We start from the raw sequence: 21,255 nt of genomic DNA, 5'->3' as shown, positions 1-21,255 counted from the left end.
GAAAGAGAAAAGTTCTGATAATAAGAAGGGTAGTTCAAGAAGCAGCAATCAGAAGTAAAACCTTGATGTGGAGGAAGAAGTGGAAAAGAACGAAGAAAGCATAAACAGGGTAAGAAAGCATAGAGAAAATTCAAAGTTAGTAAGTCACTTAATAAATGTTAATGGGTTGAATCCTCCCATAAAACAGAAGTAGATAACAGAATGGATTAAAAGCCAGAATCCTAAATTATGCTGTTTACAAGAAAACCAATGAAGTAGAGAGACACAAACAGTGATAATGATGTTTGTCCTTCAGTTTTTTTTAAATTTTTTTTGCAAGGCAATGGGGTTAAGTGACTACCCCAAGGCCACACAGCTAGGTAATTATTAAGTGTCTGAGGCCATATTTGAACTCAGGTCTTCCTGACTCCAGGGCTGGTGTTCTATCCAATGTGCCACTTAGCAGCCCATTGTCCTTCATTCTTGAAGAAGGCTATGATATCAGGGAGGTGATAACATGACAAGGCATAAATTGGACTTGAATAAGGTGTTATTATGTTAAGTCACCAGCTTCACATTTTAATCCACTGGGTTCAGTGATCTTATATGAATTAGGAAAAGATGGCCTTAGATGCAAAGCAATCAGGGTTAAATGACTTGCTCAAGATCACACCACTAGTAAATGACAAGTTTCTGAGGTTGGTGTGAAACTGTTTTTCCTGACGCCAAAGTCAGTCTTCTTTCCACTGTACCACCTATCTGGGTAATGGTAAAAGACTGGAGCAGAACATAATATACTTTCACTGATGCAAAAATTAATAAAAAATAAAAAGCAAGGATAGATATGTTGATCTCAGACAAAGCAAAAACTAAAGCATATCTCATTGCAAGAGATAAGAAAGAAAATTCTATCTTCTTAAAAGATATCATAGGAAATGGACTAATATCCTTATTAAAAATTCATGTACCAAGAAGTATAGTATCCAAATTCTTAGAGGAGAAGCTAAATGAGTTACAGGGAAACCCAGACATTCAAAACAAAATACTGGGAGAATTCAGTCTCCCTTTCTCAGAATTAGATGACTATAACCAAAAAAGTAAACAAGAGGAAGTTAAGAAGGTAAATAGAATTTTAGAAAAGTTAGACATGATAAACCTCTGGAAAAAATTGAATGGGGATAGAAAGGGATACCTTTTTCTCTATTGTATGTGGCAACTATACAAAAATTGACTATGAACTATGGCAGGACTGTTCAACCTTACTTCTAAAAGTTTTTCTTGAAACAATATACATTATATTTTAATTTTCCATTTTAGTGAGAGCTCTGTGGTATCTCAGCTTCATTTATTAAATCCACAGAGGACTACATAAAATCACACTGCAGGCTGCATGCTGTCTATGAGTCACATTTTGGATAGCACTGATCTAGGGCATAAAAAACTTCAGAAATATTTCAGAAAGGCAGAAATATGAAATGCACCCTTGTCAGATCATGATGTAATAAAATTGTAGGTAATAAAGGGCCATGGAAAGATAAATTAAATAAATTAATCAGAATTAGATAAATTAATTGGAAAATAAATAGCCTAAATTTAGAAAATGTGTTAATTAAGCAACATTTGATTTAATTAAAAAGAAAACATCATTAAAATATTTTGCTTGGTTTCATGCTTTGACTACAATTGTAGGGAGTATGTTTTGGGGGTGGGGGTACAAATGGTTCATTAAATGATTGGCTTTGGATGATACTTTGTCTCATGAAGATTTTATATCTGTAGAGGATACTTCAAAATGATTATATAGTGGTTATAATTTGATATGGTAGATGACTCATCAAAAGTGCATTTCTAATGAGATAGAATAAGGGAGGATAATTATTGACTATGAGGCAATGCTACTTGCCAATAAATCTTTGATTGATTGTACCTTGACTGATAGTACTCTTATCAGGCCAGACAAAATAAAATAATTTGACAAAAAGAATGCAAGTTCAAAACAGGGTTAAAACAATAAAAAACATAAAAAAGACAGAGATGGATAAATATCAACAGGTGAATAGGCACAAAGACCTATTATAGTAGAGGAATGAAGGGAGGATGTGAACACCAAGTAAATCCTAGTCAATAGATTTTGCCCAGAGAGGGAATAATATATATTTCCAATTAGATTTAAAAATCCATCTTACCCCTTAGAGAAGTAGGGAGAGGTGGGGGATGGAGGACAGGGAATGGGAAAGAAAAAGGAATAAGGGATTGATAAAAGGGAAAACAAAGGTATAAATGAAAGTTAACTGACAGGAAAAATTTAAAAGAAAACTTAAAGGGGAAAGGGAAGAAAACATTGGTGTGGTGAAATGAGAAAAGAAAAGAAAAAATTACAAACTAGAAAAGATGATTGGTTCATTGGTTCTTGTCCTTCATTATCAAAGGACAAAATGATTTGACTAAATCATATGATCAAAATGATATCATTATTTTTGAGACAAATGACAGTGTGTCCTACTGTGGTTGATCAGAATGCTAAGAGCTTGAAATCCTCTACCATAGGTTGGGCAAAAATAGTCCATGTGAACACCTGGGGTGGGTCTATATTTACAGATATCACCTTTCCTTTGAGTTGCTTCAGCTCTGCCTTCCTCATAGAGCACAGCACCCTCACTGATGAGGGCACATCATGCTGGGTGGTTCTAGGCCAGTGTCTCCCAAGCTGTACAATCAATTCTAAAGTTCTTCAATGAGACCTTCAGGGCATCTCGGTATTGCTTTATCTGACTCACTTGTGAGTGCTTGCCCTAGGTAAATTCTCCATAAAGTAACTGTTTTGACAAGTGTACACCTGGCATTCTAACAACCTGTCCTATCCATTGTAGTTACACTCTTATGTAGTAAAGTTGTGATGCTTGGCAGTTTACCTTGAGAAAGGCCATCAGTGTCTGGTCCCTTCTCCTGCCGGGGGATCTTCAGAATCTTCCTAAGACAATTTAAATTGAACCAATCCAGTTTCCTGAAATTTTGCTGGCAGACTGTTCAGGTTTCACAGGCATATAGCAATGAGGTCAGCACAATGGCTCTGTAGACCTTCAGTTTGGTAGTCAGTCTAATTAATACCTCTTCTCTCCCATACTTTCTTTTGGAGTTTTCCAGATACAGAGGTAGCTCTGGCAATGTTAGTGTCAACCTCATTGTCAATGAGAAAGGTAACATGGAAGGAAATAAAAAATAAGTAGTCTTAACTATAAATGTGAATGGAGAAAATTCTTCCATAAAAGAGAGGTAGATAGCACAATGTATTCAAAATTATAAAGCACATTTTACACAAATAAAGTGAACTCTAAACTTTTAGAACAATGTCATTTGCTCATGGTTAGGTCAAGCTAAAATAAAAAATGACAATTCTACCCAAATTAAATTACTTATTCAGTGTCATGCCAATCAAACTATCAAATAACTAATATCCTGAGCTCAAAAAAATAGTAACAAAGTAAATATGGAGCAAAAAAGGGTCAAGAACATCAAGGAAACTGATGAAAAAAATGTAAAGGAACATAACCTTACTCTACCAAATCTAAAACTAAACTATAAAGTGGCAGTTATCAAAATTACTGGTACAGCTAAAGAAAAAGAGTAATAGACCATTGGATTAGGTTAGGTTTAGAAGAAGAAGTAATAGATGATTATTGTAATTCTACCATTTGACAAAATTAAAACATTACTTTCTGGAATAAGAATTCACTATTTGACAAAAATTCTTGGGAAAACAGGAAAATAGTATGGCAAAAACTAGGCATAGATCTTTATCTCATGTCCTTTATTAAGAGAAGGTCAAAATGGCTACAGGATTTAGATATAAAAGGTGATACCATCAAACAATAAACAGATCAAGAAATATTCTATTTCTCATAACAATGGAAAGGGGAGAAATTTATGATCAAACAAGAAATAGAGTCCATTATAAATTGCAAAGTATGTGATTTTGACTATATTCAATTTAAATGTTTTTGCACTAATAAAACCAGTGCTGCCAAGATTAGAAGGAAAACAGAAAGCTGGGCAATTTAGCAGTTAAGGTTTCTGATAAAGGTCTCATTTCTAAAATATATAGAGAATTGAATTAAATTGAGAAGGTTACATGTCATTCCCTAATTAATTAATTGTCAACGGCTATGAAAAGACAGTTTTTAAGTGAAGAAATTAAAGCTATATATAACCAGATGAAAAAATGTTCACATCAATACTGAATAGAGAAAAAGCAAATAAAAATAATTATGAGGTACCATTTTGTACCCATCCAACTGTCTAAGGTGACAAAAAGGAAAAATTATCAATTTTGGAGAGGTTGTGGGAGGATAGGGACATTAATCCATTGTTGGTGGAATTGAGCACTGATCCAATCATTCTGAAGAGCAATATGGAACTATTCCCAGAGAGCAATAAAGCTAATCAAACCCTTTGACACAGCAATGCCAACAAGAGGCTTATATTTAGAAGAAATCATAAAAGTGGAAAAAATTTCCCACATGTTCCAAAATGTTCATAGCAGGTTTTTTTTTGTAGTGGCTAAGAAATGGAAATTGAGGGGATATCCATCAACTGTGGAATGTTTGAACAATTTATGGCATATGGATGTTATGGAGTCCTATTATTCTATAAGAAACCATGAATGGTCAGACTCTAGAGAAACATGGAACATATTATAGGAACTGATGCTGAGTGAAGGGAGGAGAACCAAGAGAGCACTGTACACAACAACATTGTGAATTGCTCAATGAAAGGAATATAGGGATGTCTGTGTTCCATAAGAATGTGAAGGGAGATTGTTAAGTTTACATTACAAAGACTGGGGTCTGCCTGTATTGTTAGGATTTAGCCTCAATCTGATCAAAACTGAGATTAGATCAGGTTTGCCCACCTAGCTCTGAGTTAACCCAGGGTTTGTGTCCTCCTTTGCACATACTCCAGGAGGTAGCTCTTCTTGTTCATTAGTATAATGAGCAGGGTGGGGAAATTGTATGGGGACAAATGTTATCTATTAAATTTGTGACCCTAACCAATAATTGGCACAAGGGACAGAAACAAAGCTTTTCTAAGTGCATGTTACACCCAGCATTCCCAGGATTCAGTGACCCTCTTCCCTTGAGAGAGGTGTGCCATTTATTAAGATGACTTAATAGAAAAACATTTAAAACTTTATGGACTAAGTATTCACAAACCATTTATATCACTGTAACCTTGATGGATGCAGCTCCTCTCAGCAGTTCAGAGAGCTCTGACAACCATGAGAGATCTGATATAGACAATGCTATCCACATTCAGCGAAAGAAAGGAGAAACAAGCAAACAAAATATTCTATGTAGTCTGAATGAACATTACATTCTCTTTCTAAAAATTTCTCTTATATTTTTTCCTTCCTATCTCATGGTATTCATTCTTTTCTCTTAGTCCTAATTCCTCATATCAAAAATGACTAATCTATAAACATGTTAGACACAAATGTATATGTGCAATTTTTGCCAGACTGCTTTTTAAGAGCAGGAGTAGGGAGGTAGGGTGGAAGTAACTTATGTAATTTTTAAATGTGCAGGTGGATGGATGTTGAAAAGCTTTCATGGCCTGTAATTGGGAAAAATAATCTACAAATTCTGAAAATATACATGTTTTTGCCCCTCTTTGTGTGATACAATTTACTCTATTCTGCCTCTCCCTTTTTCATATCTCCATAGAGTAACTTTTTTAATAGAATTTTTTCATCATTTTATCAAAATCAATTTAGGTCCATACTTCTGAGTTTGCTCCCTCTAATAGAGATACTGTTCCAAAGAGTTCTGGGTATCATCTTCCCCTGTAGGTACATAACAATTTAATTTTTTTCTTTTGATTTGGCCTGTTTATTTTTTTTATTGTCTAGAATCTCAAGTTTGAAGATCAAGTTTGCTGCTCAGCTGTTCACTCCCCACCCAAGCATAATTTGAGATTTCTATTTTGTTAATTATCCATCTTTTCTCCTGACCTATTATGCTCATTTTTTTCTGACTAGTTAATTATTGGTCATAATTCAAGCTTCTTTGTCCTCCAGAATATCATATTCGAGACCTTTACATCCTTTAATGTTGAATGTGCCATATCTTGTTTTGTCTTAACTTTGACTCCTTTTCAATTGCTTCTTTCTGGCTACCTGCAGAATTTTTTTCCTTGATCTGATAGTTCTGGAATTTGGCTACAATATTGCTTAGTGTTTTCATTCTGGGATCCCTTTCAGTAGGTGAATAGTGAATTCTTTTAATGACTACTTTACCCTCTGGTTTGAGTTTATCAGGGTGGTTTCCCTTGATTTCTTGAAAGGTGTTGGAGTGGGTCTTTTTTTTTCTTTTCTTTTCCTCTTTTTTTTTTTAGATCATGACTTTTCTGGATATATTTTTAAGGTAAATTTTTTTCCAGAGGTTTACATTTTCCTTTTTTATGATTATTTTTGATTTCGTCTGATTCTTGCCAAAGAACAATTTTTCAGGGAATTCATTTCGTTTTTTCATTTCATTTTCTATCAGTCAATTCTATTTTAATGTACTTATCTTTTTCCATTTAAACAATTAAATTTTAAAAAATAATTTTCTTTTCACATTTATCCAATTTTATTATAAAGGATTTATTTTTTGGTCAACTTTTTTTTTTAGTTTTTGCAAGGCAATGGGGTTAAGTGGCTTTCCCAAGGCCACACAGCTAGGTAATTATTATGTGTCTGAGGCTAGATTTGAACTCAGGTACTCCTGACTACAGGGCCGGTGCTCTGTCCACTGAGCCACCTAGCCACCCCTTCAGTCAATTTTTGATCATCTTTTTGCAAGATATTGAATTTCTCTTCCATTTGCTTCCCTGTTTTTCTGTTTGATTTTTAAAATTCCTTTTGCATTCTTCCAAGCAGTCTTTTGTAGCTGGAGACCAAGTCATATTCTCATCCATTGATTCACATGTATTACTCTTTCTGCTATCATCTTCTAAGATGATCTTGGGCTTTTCCTTATCTTCAAAGAAACTTTCTATAGTCCCAACTTTTCTCTGACTGTTCTTAATCATTTTATCCCTGGGCTCTGTCCACAGCATCTCATCTTGGGGCAGGAGCCTATGATAAGAACACCCATGCCTTGCTCATTCTACTGGGCAATCCAACCCAATGTGCTGGCTGAATAGGGGTTCTAGTGTCCTTTTGTTGAAACCCTCCTAACTGGATATCTACACCATTGTTCTGCTGAATTGGGATCTGAGGGGCCTCAGCTGTATCTAAAACTTCTGCCTTGCCTTCTTCATACACTACCCAAGGTAGTTGAACTTACCCTTCTCCTAGGTATGCTCCCCTTCACCTATGGCAGATAACTGGAAAATACTCTATTTTGTTTTTTTTGTGAGTTCTGTCACTCCAGAATCTGTTTAGAGGTTTGATTAATTCTGTGTTTTAGGGAAGACTGGATGAGCTTAAGGAAGTTTTTGGCTTCTCTTTAGAATGATTATTAAAAGGAATTTGCAAAGGTTTGGGGGAAAACTTGAGGGAATCTTGACTTTATTCCATCATCTTGACTCTGCTCTCAAGGACCTCAAATTCTAAAAGAAGCAGAGGCAAAATGCACACAAATATACATTATATATACAAATATTTATATAGATTTTATAAATAGATTAATTTAAATCTGTAACAAAAATTCCTAATTATACAATAAAAACTTAATGTATTGAAAATCAGCATCCCTTCTTCAAAATGTATTCTAAGAGGGAATTGCCTTAAACAATTTCAGGATTACATAATAAAAATGAAATGTATATATAGGATAAATATAACTTAATATTAACTGATGTTGGTGGGGGGATCAGTTATAAAGATCAAGGGAAGCCTCCTTTCAGCTATACTTCAAAGAAACAAGATTCTGTTTTGTTTTGTTACATTTTGATTTTATATAGAGGTTATGGGCAAAGTAATTCAAAATAAGAACATGTTCCATTAAATGGAATAGAAATGGCAAGTGGGACATCATAGATGGAAAAGCGCAAGAAGGCTTAATTCAGTTGACATTTTGCCAATGTTTGAAGATGTCTAATGAAAATTAATTCTCCATCTCCCAAAGTAGAACAATTCCCTCATGGATAGCTTTCATGTTTGGGAAGTTTTGTTTTGTTGTGTTTTATTTGTTCCTTGCTTTGTTTTGATTTTCTTCCCATCAAGCCTCAATGTCTGCTTTTAACTCCTCACAATTTATTCCATTCCACCTGACAGTCCTGGAATTTGGCTTCCTCACATGTCTACATCCTCATTCTGAGCATCCCTAGCTTCTTTAGCCTAATTACAGGTTTCTGCTTGCAATGGATCTTATACACAGAGTGCTAGATTGCAATGATTCTGACAAATATCAGATACAGAATCCAATGAGAAATGATTGTTCTCTTTCTAATTATCTAAGTTTATAAATAACATTTAATTTCTCTCATTCAGATTCTTATCATAAATAATTGAAAGACAGCCAAGCCCCATCAAGTCTTCTGGTTCATTTCCCTGGATACCTGCATAGAACTCTCTGTCTATTGTGTTAGTCTGTTCTTTCCACCTTCATGTTAATTAGATACAGAAATGAAACTTAATCCCTTCTTATATAGCACAATTAATACTTTTCAGCCGCAGTCACCCGTGCAACCCTTAAAAAAGTCTACTTTAATCAACACAAAAATTGTTAAAAAAAAAAAAAAACTACAACCTGTTCTCATTTGACCAATTTCAATTGCTCATTTCTTTTAAAAACTCTTCTTTAGATTAGAGTTTGGTATGTGGTGGCCTAAGCAGATGGGGACCTGACTTCTAAAAAAGTCTAAATTAATAACACAATATGGCTGAGAGTAAGTTACTGTACCTCACTGGTACTCAAATTTTTGTTGAAAAAATGCATATTCTGAACTAGAAACTCACTACAGCATTTGCCAGAATTACCCCCCCCCAAATGTAAGCATAAACCTAAAAAAATATTAAATATAGAAGAAATTTTGGGTATCATCTATTCTAACCTTATTAGAAATACAAAAACTGAACCTTATTGATGTTAAATGACTTACTACATTTCTCCATGTATAAGATGAACCTTAATATTGGGGTCTGAAATTTGAAAAATAATGTAGTACATGAAGTAATTGAATTTAAGATTTATTCATCATGAAATTCAAGGACCTTCTGTCTTAGCTTTCAGGTTTATTTTGGGCACATCTGGCATGTGAACACATGCTTAGTCCATTCAGTCTCATGAAACTGAAGCACCCATTGTCTCCTCCTTTGAAATAAGGAACTTATTGTTCATTGGCCATTCTTCTGATTTCCTCCTGAAGCATCTGCATGGATACAGGAATTCCAATGGTCTTTGGGCTCTTCAATCCCAATCTTCAATTCCCTCTCAAAATCAGGCCATTTTTGTTTCCTTACCTCTCATGGCCTTCTGCTTGGGGCATTTTCAGTAGGATTTCCTCTTCCAGTAGTCAGTCTTGGATTGTTTTCTCAGTTGGAGGAGGACCAAATTTATGTTCAGCAGCATGATTGCCATTCATTTTTGCAAACTGGATCACTTTGAACTTGAATTCAGCAGTGAATGAAAATCTTTTCTGAGCCATTTCTGGGCAGAACGTGGCACAATGTAGCCTAATATGCCAGTAACAAATGCGAACAATGAGCACTAAGACACATAAAAGCAAGAAATGCAAGTTAAAAAAAATCTGCAGCCATTGTATAAGATGTTCCTAATTTTTAGACCCAAATTTTTCGAAAAAGGGTGCATCTTATAATGGTAAAATATAGTACCCAACATAATAGAGCTAATGAAAGAAATCGCAAGAGTCAATGCTTACATCTTTGATTTTAAATCCAGGGATGTTCTTTTTGTCTTACTAGCATATGTTTATTTGCCTTGTCTGCTTTGTGGAAGAAATGATAGAAAATATGTACAAAAATGTACAAAATACGGCCAAATTTTATGGAGAATTGCTCTCTCTCTCATCCATCTAGCAATCTGTTTGTCTCTATTTTCATATGATTTGCACAGAAATGTACTCAGATGGTATATACTATATTAATTCTATTGTGTAGTTAAGGAAACTGAGGCAGAGATTGACATCAGAGACATAAAGTTAATAACTTTCTTAGATCAAATTTGAACTGAGGTCTTCCTGACTCTAGGCTTAGCTATCTATCCACTGAACATTATGCTACCATGTTAGAGGCATAGATAGATAGACAGACAGATAGATAGATAGATAGATAGATAGATAGATAGATAGATATTGAGAATTAAAGAACTGAGGTTTGGAGCTATAATTTCACTAATATAGAAAATTCCCAGATAAGAAGCAACTCCTTTTAACATAACACGAACTTTCACTGCTATTACAACTCAGTCTTCAGAGTTAACTTGGTCATTTCAAGAAATCTTAGTAAAAGAAGGATTCTATAAAGATGAGTTTTCAGGAATCATACAAGTATCTTGTAGCTAGCATAAAATATCTCTCAGGATATGGGGAGCACTGTTTCTTCCTGAAATCAATTTATGTCACTGTATTTTTGTCTATTAGCTCTTTTTTTGGCAAGGCAATGAAGGTTAAGTGACTTGCTCAAGGTCACACTGGTAGATGATTATTAAGTGCCTGAGGTTGAATTTGAACTCAGGTCCTCCTGACTCCAGGGCTCTATCCACTGTGTCACCTAGCTGCTCCATGTCTATTTGTTCTTTGCTGATCCGCGTATTGACTATATTCCCTGAGAAAAACATGCATTACTTAAAGACAGTGACCAGTTAATTCTTTGACTTGAATTCCCAGACCCAGGGCCATACCCTGCACATGGGAGACAATCAGAAAAGGTTTACTGATTATGCAATTTTTATTCTCCCATTTAATGCAAAGTCTTTAAAAGCAGAGACTTTTACTTCTACCTAAGTATTTCCATTGCTTGGCACTTTCCTAGCTGTGTAATAGTTATTTGTTGCTAATAAAAAAAAAAAGCAAAACCAGGAAACCAATCTGCATAATGACTAACAATGCAAATTGAAGGTAGAACATAGAAATAAACAAAACTGAATGTTGCAGAATTATACTAACCAAGCCTGTCTCAAAGAAGAAATATGAGAAATCTTTTTTTGCCCAATATTTCTGAGAAGAACAAGACTATAGGAATGTCCAATTGCACATACACACACACACACATATATAATGTGATACTTTTTTGATATGTTCACTAATTTTGCAGAACTTTGAACCCCCTTTTTAATTCTTCATAATAAAAAATGACTACCTGGGAAGAGTAGTATAAGGAAACAAATAGTAAAAACATAGAGAAGAAGCAACATATCATGAACAATGAGTACTGCTTTGAATTTAAAGATTAGAGTATGAATAATGTGATATTTTTATAACCTATGTGACCACAGACAAGTCATTTAATACCTCTGACTGTTTCTTCATCTATTAAAGGAGGAGATTTAAAGAGATGATCTCTGATGTCTCTTCTTAGACTCAGTGGGACTAGGGAAATACAGTTGTAAAAAATAATTAAAAGTTTGTTTTATATATTGAATTGTTCCTCTAAATATAAACTTGACTTGAAACTTTTTTGCATTTTCTCCAATCTCTGGTTTTCACTTGAATTGTCCTCTCAAAATCCCTCCTTTCTTCAAAGTTTATCTTTTATATAAGGCAATTTTAGGCTAATTTCCTGAAATCACATTCATTTTCTATATTTGCCATATTGATTTATGTGAATATTTATTGGCCCCCATCACATTCAATTTTGTATTGCTTTATCTGTATAAATAAAATCCCTTTCTCCAATTAAAAATGCAAGCTCCTTGAGAAAGGATTATTTCACAATGATGTCTGAATCCTTGGAGACTAACCCAGAGTCTGTGACACCGGCCAAATTTTAAATGTTTGTTGAATGAATCAAATGTAAATTTGGGGAAGAGACCTTTGTAAGTTCCCTCAGACTTAATCATTCTTTAGAATGATTGCTTGATATTCAGCAACGCTTGACAAGAGGGAATGTAAGCTAAAATCTTCTGGCAAAAGGTGAAGTTCACATTTTCCTACTCTAATTCTAAGAGTAATGTGAACTTCAAAAAAAGAAAACAAACCTAAATCTACCTGACTGCAATGAAATTATACAATCTGAAAGTGTAGTGATGAAAATTTATCCACTTTTCAAATCATATATATAAATGGAATAAAGAATATATAGTGATCCAACTCTAAAAATAACTTCATGATAGTCTATTGCCTACATAGATATACATTAAAATCAGATTTGGATCCATGTATATAGATAGAGAGATAGAAAGAAAGAAAGAAAGAAAGAAAGAAAGAAAGAAAGAAAGAAAGAAAGAAAGATGATAGATAGCAAGATAGATGTGTGAATAAATAGATTCATATTTGTATATATGCACAGATATGTGGGTATGCATATATATGCATATGTGCATAAGCAACCTTCAACTTAAAAAAGAAAAAAATAGACTTTTTAATACATATATTTTCAAAATCAAGATAGTGGAGAAAAGTCTGTGACTCACCTGAGCTTTAGAAAGTTTCCCTTCAAACCACTTTAAATAATGTTTCAAAATGAATTCTAGAATGGCAGAATACACAAAAGGAAGGGATCAAACAATGGTCCAAACCAAGACAACTTGGAAGTTCTTTTGAATCAGAGTGAGGGTGGAGTGCAGTTAAATACAGGTAATGCCATGCCAAAACAGAAGCAATTCTCCCCTTGTCAAGGAAGCATGGACTTGGGGGCAACTAATTTGGCATCAGTGAATGCCAGAATTCTCAGTCCATAGATAATAAGGAGATCTGACAACTGGTCAGAGGAGATTATTAGGTTCCCTTTCTCATTTCTGGTCATCCTGACCATTTCTGATCACTGAACCTAGATGACTCTGGAGGAGAAAGGGAAGTTGGTGATTTTTATAGCATCCCCTCATTTAAAGCCAATTCACTTACAAGTCATGGCATCACCTCTCTGATGCCAAGGTCTTCTTTGAGAATGAAAACCAAGCAACTACAGAAATTCCTTTGTTGCAACTGGTTATAGAACTCGGTTGTATTGTCCATATACAAGTCCCAGGTTGTAGTTGGAAGCCTGATCACAAAAGAGTCTTTGTGGTGACTCAGATCAGAGGAAAAGGTTACAATCGCATATCTCCTTTGATCATACCATCTGGGAAGAACTAAAAATTTACAGACTCTGAGAACACTGAAAACAACTGCCTAAGCAACCTGAAGCTTGGGGAAAACCCCCTCCAATCCAGCAGGAGAAACTAACACATAAAGTCAAAAGTCAGGAATTAAACTGGAAAGGGCAATAACAGCAACAATAACAACACATATAGAAAGTTACGGGATAGGGAAGATAAAACACAAACTCAGGAGAAGACTAGTTAGTCAAAATCATTCGTTTTGAGTTTCAATCAGTTCTAAAATTGAATTTCTGAAAAAAAACAAAAATGGGTTTAAGATTCAAATAATTGAAATTGAGGGAAAATTATAAAAATAAATGAGAATGATGGAAGAAAATTGTAAAAAAAATTAAAACTTGGTAAAAGATGGAAAAAAATATTAAGGAAATAATGTCTTAAGTAGAATAGACCCAATGGTTAATGTGTATATGCATATAAACATAATCATTAACCCAGAAGAAAAAAATAGGACAAAGAAGACCTTATATGTACAAAAATAGTTATAGAAACACCATTTTGAAATAGAAGTAGAAATTGAGGACATGTTGATTAATTAGGAAGTGGCTAAATAAATGTAAATTTGATGGAATACTATTTTATTATAAGAAATACCAAAGGGGCGGCTAGGTGGCACAGTGGATAAAGCACCGCTCCTGGAGTCAGGAGGACCTGGGTTCAAATCTGGCCTCAAATACTCACTAATTACCTAGCTGTGTGGCCTTGGGCAAGCCACTTAACCCCATTTGCCTTGCAACCCCCCCCAAAAAATAACAGAAAATCCTACAAAGACTTGCCAGAAATGATGCAAAGTAAATTAGCAGAGTCAGAATAATGTACATAGTAGCATCAATATTGCATGATGATTAACCATGAGTTTCTTAGGTATTCTTAGACATATAATGATGCAAAAAATATCAAAGGCCTTACAATGAATAATGTCATTCATCTTTAGAGAAAGAACTGATGAACTCTGAATGTAGAATGAAATATACTTTAAAGAAAATATTTATTTTTCTATTTTGATCTGTTTTCCTTTAAAGCATGTCTAATGTGTTAGTATATTTTGCATAGCTGTTTAGATATCACATATTAAATTCCTTACCCACTCTAAGAGAGGATGGGATTGGGGTCAAAGAGGGAGAAAATTTGAAATGGAAACATTGTATAAAAAAAGTTAAAATTGTGTTTGAATATAATTTGGAAATTATTTTATTTTTTGCAAGGCAGTGGGGTTAAGTGGCCTGCCCAAGGCCATAGTTAGGTAATTATTAAGTGTCTGTGGCCAGATTTGAACTCAGGTATTCCTGACTTCAAGGCCAGTGTTCTATCCACTGTGCCACCTAGCCACCCCTAATTTGGAAATAAAAAATGCTATCTTTTAATAAAAATAAATAAATATTGATCCATTCTCTTAAATAGGATATACTATGATTGAGTTTATAGCATACATTGTCTCTGAAGCTATCTATAGGCATAAGATATATATATATATATATATATACACATATATACATACATATATATATATATATATATATATATATATATATATATGCATGTGTGTATATGGCATATGGGATGTGATCAGGTTAGAGTAGTACCTTTGGTGAGAGGCTGCTTAGCCCTTTTAGGGTTGTAGTCTACCTTTAATTTCCACTTGATCCAAATAACTCTCACCTGTGTTCCAAGAAGCCATGACATGCACAGTCCAGTAAACTATCCAGGAAGACATATGGGCTAAACCAGGTTGAGGGCAACTAAAAGGTCTCAATCTCATAAGAGACATGAGAGTGTCTATCTGAAGCATGAGAAGACTTTCTCTGGAGGAAGAACGATTTATTTTTTAATGCCAATGACCATGAAAAATAGAAGAAACAGGCATTATAGGCATTATAAAGGATTTTGAGCTCTCTTAGACATCAAAGATGCCAGAGTCATCACTGTATCTTGAATCATCTCCAGAATTGAGATGATCCTGGAAGAGTGAATGAGGCCAACAATTTTGTCCAACTCTGCTGAGGCTGGTAAAGGATCTGTAATCAAAACTAATCTAGTCAACAAACTTGTATACCTACCAAAGGGGATGAATGACCAGTTCTTGTCAATGAGATAGCCTCTTGCAAGAAAATACCATGCCACATCATCAGTGCCAATGCTCCCCCACAAAGATAAACCCTGATGAGAGAAAAAATTATGAAAATCGAGACCATTATCATCATTGTGCTAAAAGTGGACAAGCTTACAATTCTGAGTGACTTTAAGGCTCAGAGAGGAGTCCTTGCAGGGAGTCCTTGGGAGGAATATAATTGGAAATAGCAACAGTAAGGGTCACTTCCTACGGGAAACTTCTGTATATCATGACCTCATCACCAACACTGTCTTCAATTTATCTAAAAGAAAAAATGCTTTGTGGATACACTGTCACAGAAAACACTGACATATAATGGAATATATGATTGTAGGGAAAAAAGACAAAGACAATGTGTGGTGCAGGGGGTTATACTGATCCTAGACTTATTCTCTCAAAGCTAAATATTTGCATTCTACAAAAAGCAACAGTCCCACAGCAAAATGACTACCATAAGAATTACTGTCAATAGAGAAAGTTGAATTAATGTACAGCTGACAACAATAGAAGAGAAAGTGAGTGAGCAGCTTTCAGAGATTTGGTATATAGAATTTGTATTTGGTCAGCTGGGTCTCACAAGCATTCAGACTGCTTTGACAGAAATAAAGGGGGGAAATTCAGAACTGCTAAATGAAAAGCAAGAATTCTACAGTGTTTTCCAACAGGCTAGTTCATATATCTCTAAGAAGGTAGTATTTCATTCCATCAAAAGCAGAGCACAAGGGTACCTTAGACAGATACAGGATGCTTAGATAACTAAAAAGTCAGATGAAATTCAATTTTATGTTGATGGTGGCAATCCAGAGGCTTTTATGATTCCCTGCATGCTATTTATGGGCCAAAGACTTATGATGCATCTCAACTACTCAGTGCTGATAAAGCCTCATTGATTAGTGATAGGGATATGATTCTATAAAGATGAATTGATCATTTACCTGGTGCTCTTAAAAGGCAGCAATTAATGTTGAAGTCATTGACTGTCTACCTCAGGTTGAAGTCAGTCCCTGCCTGGCTGAAGTTCAAAGTAAAGAGAAAAGTTTTGAAATACACTAGGCTCCTTTCATGTGGCAAGGCACCCGATGCCAATTCTATTCCAGCTGAGATTTACAAGAAATTAGTTTTAGCCATTTTATTTCCTCCTAAAGTAATAGAGAACATTAAATTGTTTAGTTAGAATAGAGCTTCTTCAGCTTCAGGTATTCTGTGATATCTCTGTGGGATGATCATTTAGGTCAAAAGATTTTCATGGTGGAAATTCACTAAGACCTTGAGAATCTTGTTATTTTTTATGAGCCCTAGTTGTCAAAAGAAAAAAAAAATCATAGTCTCTTGGATAGTGAATAATCCTTTATATATTACCTATTCATGACATGGGACTAGATAAGAATTTTTATAATTATTATTTAATTTAACTCTTACAAACCTTTTTAGGTTAGCATTTTTAATCCCAATTGTATAGTAAGAAAACTGAGATAAAAGAAGTTAAATGACTGGACCAAAGTCATACATCTAATGATTGTGTAGAACTCAAGTCTTCCAGATTCCAGTCCCAGTTCTATTTTTACTGTGCCAATTGTCTTGTGGTTACTGAATAAGGCTATGCTTGATGAAGTTCCAGTTTTCAGTTGTAGCATGATATCCATATGACATTAGCAATAAAGGAAATGTTATCTTTCTGGGGACAAGTACAGTTTCATTTTTTCATCTCTATCCACAGGGACTATTAGATTAAGTAATGCCCAGTGGAAAAGGATTGGACTTGCCATCAAGAAAACTTGGGTTCGAATCTTTTTTTAGAAATTTGCTTAGCTGTGTATTCCTGTTAAATTTGCTTCTATGTTTCTTTGAGCCTCTAATTAGATAATGGGATAGTTAGGTGCAAATATATCCTAGGCCCTTTCAAATTTAAATTTAATCCCATCTCTGGTACAAACTGGAGGTGTGATGTTTGACAAGGTTTTCAACCTCTAGGAAACTCTCATTGAAGAAAAAAAAAAAAGCACTGGACTTCATTGGCAGACTCCTTAGGAGAGAATTCCCTATACAAATGAAATCACAGGTCCAGTCATTACCCTCATGCTCAGATCCTGACTCACAATGAACACTTAATAAATGCATTGATTGGTAAATGACTTCATCTCACAATGCCCTAAGCTACTGTGCAATCCTATAAAGTCCAGAAGAGTTGTCAATCTATGTCAGTGCCATAACTTTCTAGACATTTCAGCTCCTTATACTAATGAAAGCACAGGCTGGACAGAAGGGAAATAAATAGTTTAAAAGATTTATTTTATGTTGTGCCAAACTCTTTTTGTATAAAATTTGACCCAGAGCAACTATTATTCACCTTCCAGCTCAAACATAATATGTTTAATATCGCCTCTACAGCACAGCACTCCAGATACTTGAACATGTAATTATTAAGTCCTCCCTAAACTTTTTTCCCCAGGCTAATTAATTACAGTTCTTTCAATGGGGTCTATGCATAGACTAGCTGTTTATTGTGTCATTCATATTGCACATCTGACAATGGCATGTTAATTATCTTGGGAGATTAGATGTCCTCAGATGTCTATCCAAGATGAAGGAAGGAAGGGATAGGACATTTTTTTAATCAATCCCTGGATTACTTCCCTTAAGAAGGTCAGTCTCTAATAAAATCACAGTCTCCAATGAAATCAGTGTTAAATCTAATTGTTTAAACTCCACTTAGCAAAAAGCAACCAAATTCACAGGTACCATATTAGTCATGAATTTTCAAATCTGGAATTAATTGTAATAAAATAAGATGAAGTTATTTAAGGAACAATTTAAGTCCAAGATGTCATAGAGTCATTTGCATGCAATCCAATTTTAGTGATTTCATTAGCTTTTAGTGATTTCATCCTTAGTCATAGATACACTGATACTACAAAGGGCCTTCAAGTTGATGAACCACTTTGTTTTCAAACAATATTTTCCAGAAAGGTATGAATAAGAGACTTTAAGGTTGAGGTTTCAACATGTTTCCTCTAATTATATGCATATTTGTATTCATATAATAGATACATATATCAATAAATAATGTTTATGTGGATAGATAGATAGATAAGCAGGTAGCTAGGTGGGTAGGTAGATAATCAGAAGAGGGAACCATGAGAATTGAAAGGGACTGGGGAAGGCAGGTTAGGAAGGGCATTGAATGCCAAACAGAGGATTTTATATTGGACTCTAGAATTCATAGAGAAATATCAAAGTTTATTGAATAGGGTGTGAAATGGTCAAAACTTCACATTAGGAAAATGAACTTGGAATCTGAAAATATTTTGGAATGGAGAAGGACATAGCATATAGATCATCCAGCAGGTTATTCCAATAATCTTTAGTTATGCTGAAAAAGGATTGCCCCAATATGACAGCAAGATTAGAAGAGAGATTTTGCAAAGGAAGCATCAACAGGACTTGGCAAATAATTGTATGTAGGTGAGTGACAGAAAGTGAGGAGTGATGGATGGCACTTGAATTGTAAGCCTGGGGAATTGGCAGGAGAATGTTGCAATCAGCAATAACAGGGCAGTTAGGAGAGTTTGATCATTTGTTCAATTTTGGATATATTTCATTTAAGATGCCTCTAAAATATCCAGTCTAAGATGTCTAACAGGTATTTGCAGATACATGAGATAATGACAGAAAGTATTTGGGTGAATAGGGCTTAGGAGGAGGGGAGAAGATGAAGCTGTCAGTGAAAGACCTAACATTTTTTCAGTAAAATATGTCAGCATGTCTTCAATTAAAAAAGATTGTGGAGAGTGGGGAAGCCATGATAGGTCTCACAAGAATAGAAATGTCTGGAAAAGCTGCTGTGGTGAATGGGATAGTGAGTTTATTAGGGAGGATAAAAACTGTCACAGTTCAGCAATAGCTCAATTGAGGTTATATGACACAAATTTGTATTTTCTTGAATCAAAATTGTGTTTGGTTTTCTCCAGTTTTCTTTAGCAACCTATTTGTAGGAGCATAGACAGTGCAGAGACAGTGGCAGTAATCCCAGGTAGGCTTGGTAGGACAGCAGAGTGACTTGAAAATGGGACAAGCAAAAAAAACTAGAGTGGAACTAAATGTGGAAGAGACCGAAATATTGTTGGTGGAGCACTCCTTTGTTTTATGGAATTTCTCCATATAGTCATTAAAGGAAAAATTAAAAGGTTTTCCCTAATCTATATAATTTCAAACTGTTTCTGAATTCCATCCTGGTGATATTCAAAAATATAACCCCCTAATATTTGTCATTAAACAGATGCAAAGAATAAGTTAATTATTATCAAAATCAATGACAAACAAGTTAGGTCAAATATGATGCCTGCCAGCTTCACCAAAGTCTCTTATGCAAAAGTTCATTTTATTTCATGTGGAAATTAATCGCAACTGGTAATAGCATTCATCCCAGGGGGTGGGATAAGCAGAAGCTGAGTTGGCTAAATGGACAAGCAGAAAGGAAAGGGGAAGAAATAGGAAGGAAGGAAGTAGAGGAAAAGGAAGAGAAAGAAGCAAAGGAGATACTAATTCATGAAAGTCCTTTTTTGCCTTATCTTGTCTACTTTACAGTTTCATGAAACAAAATATTCTCTTTTCTCTTGGCTATGCGATGGCTACATTCCCTCACCTGGTATACTTCCAGGTCCCACCCCTTCTCAGAACTGTTAAAGGCCACCACAGCTGCAGGGTTTCAGGGGGAGAGATTCCTAGCCAAACAGATGGTGAGAAAAAGTTAATTGATCCACTTGGGAAGATGATGAGTTTACTAGGTCTTATCTCTAGCAAGAGGGAATACACAGGAAATTACATGGGTATGTCTGAATTTCAATATGAGCTTATTTCTCATTTTTGAAATCCACCATCAAACCTCACCTCTAAAGCTTCAACAGTTGGGAAAGTAGGAGAGGAAATCTAGTGATTCCAATTAAAAGCATCAACTATGAGTGGGGTTCAATTTAGGCTGATTCTATGCAATTTGGCATGCTAGATATAATAATAAATGTGGGGAGCTTAGGTTTAAATTCTGTATTGGAAATTTATTATCTGTGTGTCCCTAAACAATCCTTTAAATTTTCTCAGATCAATTTTCTCAAGTATAAAATGGGGATGAAACTGTTCCTTCTTCATTTCTTGCCACAGAATAATATTAACAATAATATTCCACAATTCATTTAGCAAATGCCTAATTTGTGGTGTCCCCTTAGATTTTAGCTGTCACCCACCACAAAAAGAGCTGCTATAAGTTTTTGAATATGTGAAGGTTTTTATTCTCTGATCAATGTATGCATTATGTATATGTGTGTGTGTGTGTGTATGAGAGAGATTCAAACAGTATGCAAATTAAATATTTTGGAGAATAGTTTGAAATTGTTATTCAAAATGTCTGGACCACTGAGAACGCCTTCATGTTTAATGTGCCTGGTTGATAAAGGACACCTTCCCTTGGTTTCATGAAGTAGATTTTAATGGGATCATAATGTGGGAAATGACAGCAGAATTAGATTCAGAATGAAAGTCTGTAAGGGTATAGTTAGAGCCCAAGAATCAAGGTGAATAAACCCCCTCAAAATACAAAGAAATCAACATGGATCAAATATAAAAAAAATACATGAGAGGAGCCTGGGACAAAGTCCAATCTCCATGATAGGAGAAGACAGAAGTTAAAAGAGGGAAGAGGTTGGAAAAAAAGTGGAAGCTCAATAGTCTCGATTTTATTATTGATCTTAACAATGATAAGAAAAGAGAAGTCATTAGATAATACTGTGAGTTTTCCATAACAGTGAATAAATTATCCAGTTTATATCCCATGGTACATGGAATTTGCTTTGGGGATTTTTCCTATACCCATGAAATCACAAATACAATCTAAATACCACATACACACATGGGAAT

The sequence above is a fragment of the Macrotis lagotis genome, chromosome 1 (genome assembly GCF_037893015.1).
Source record: "Macrotis lagotis isolate mMagLag1 chromosome 1, bilby.v1.9.chrom.fasta, whole genome shotgun sequence".
NCBI lineage: Eukaryota > Metazoa > Chordata > Mammalia > Peramelemorphia > Peramelidae > Macrotis > Macrotis lagotis.
This window is presented reverse-complemented; position numbering follows the sequence as displayed.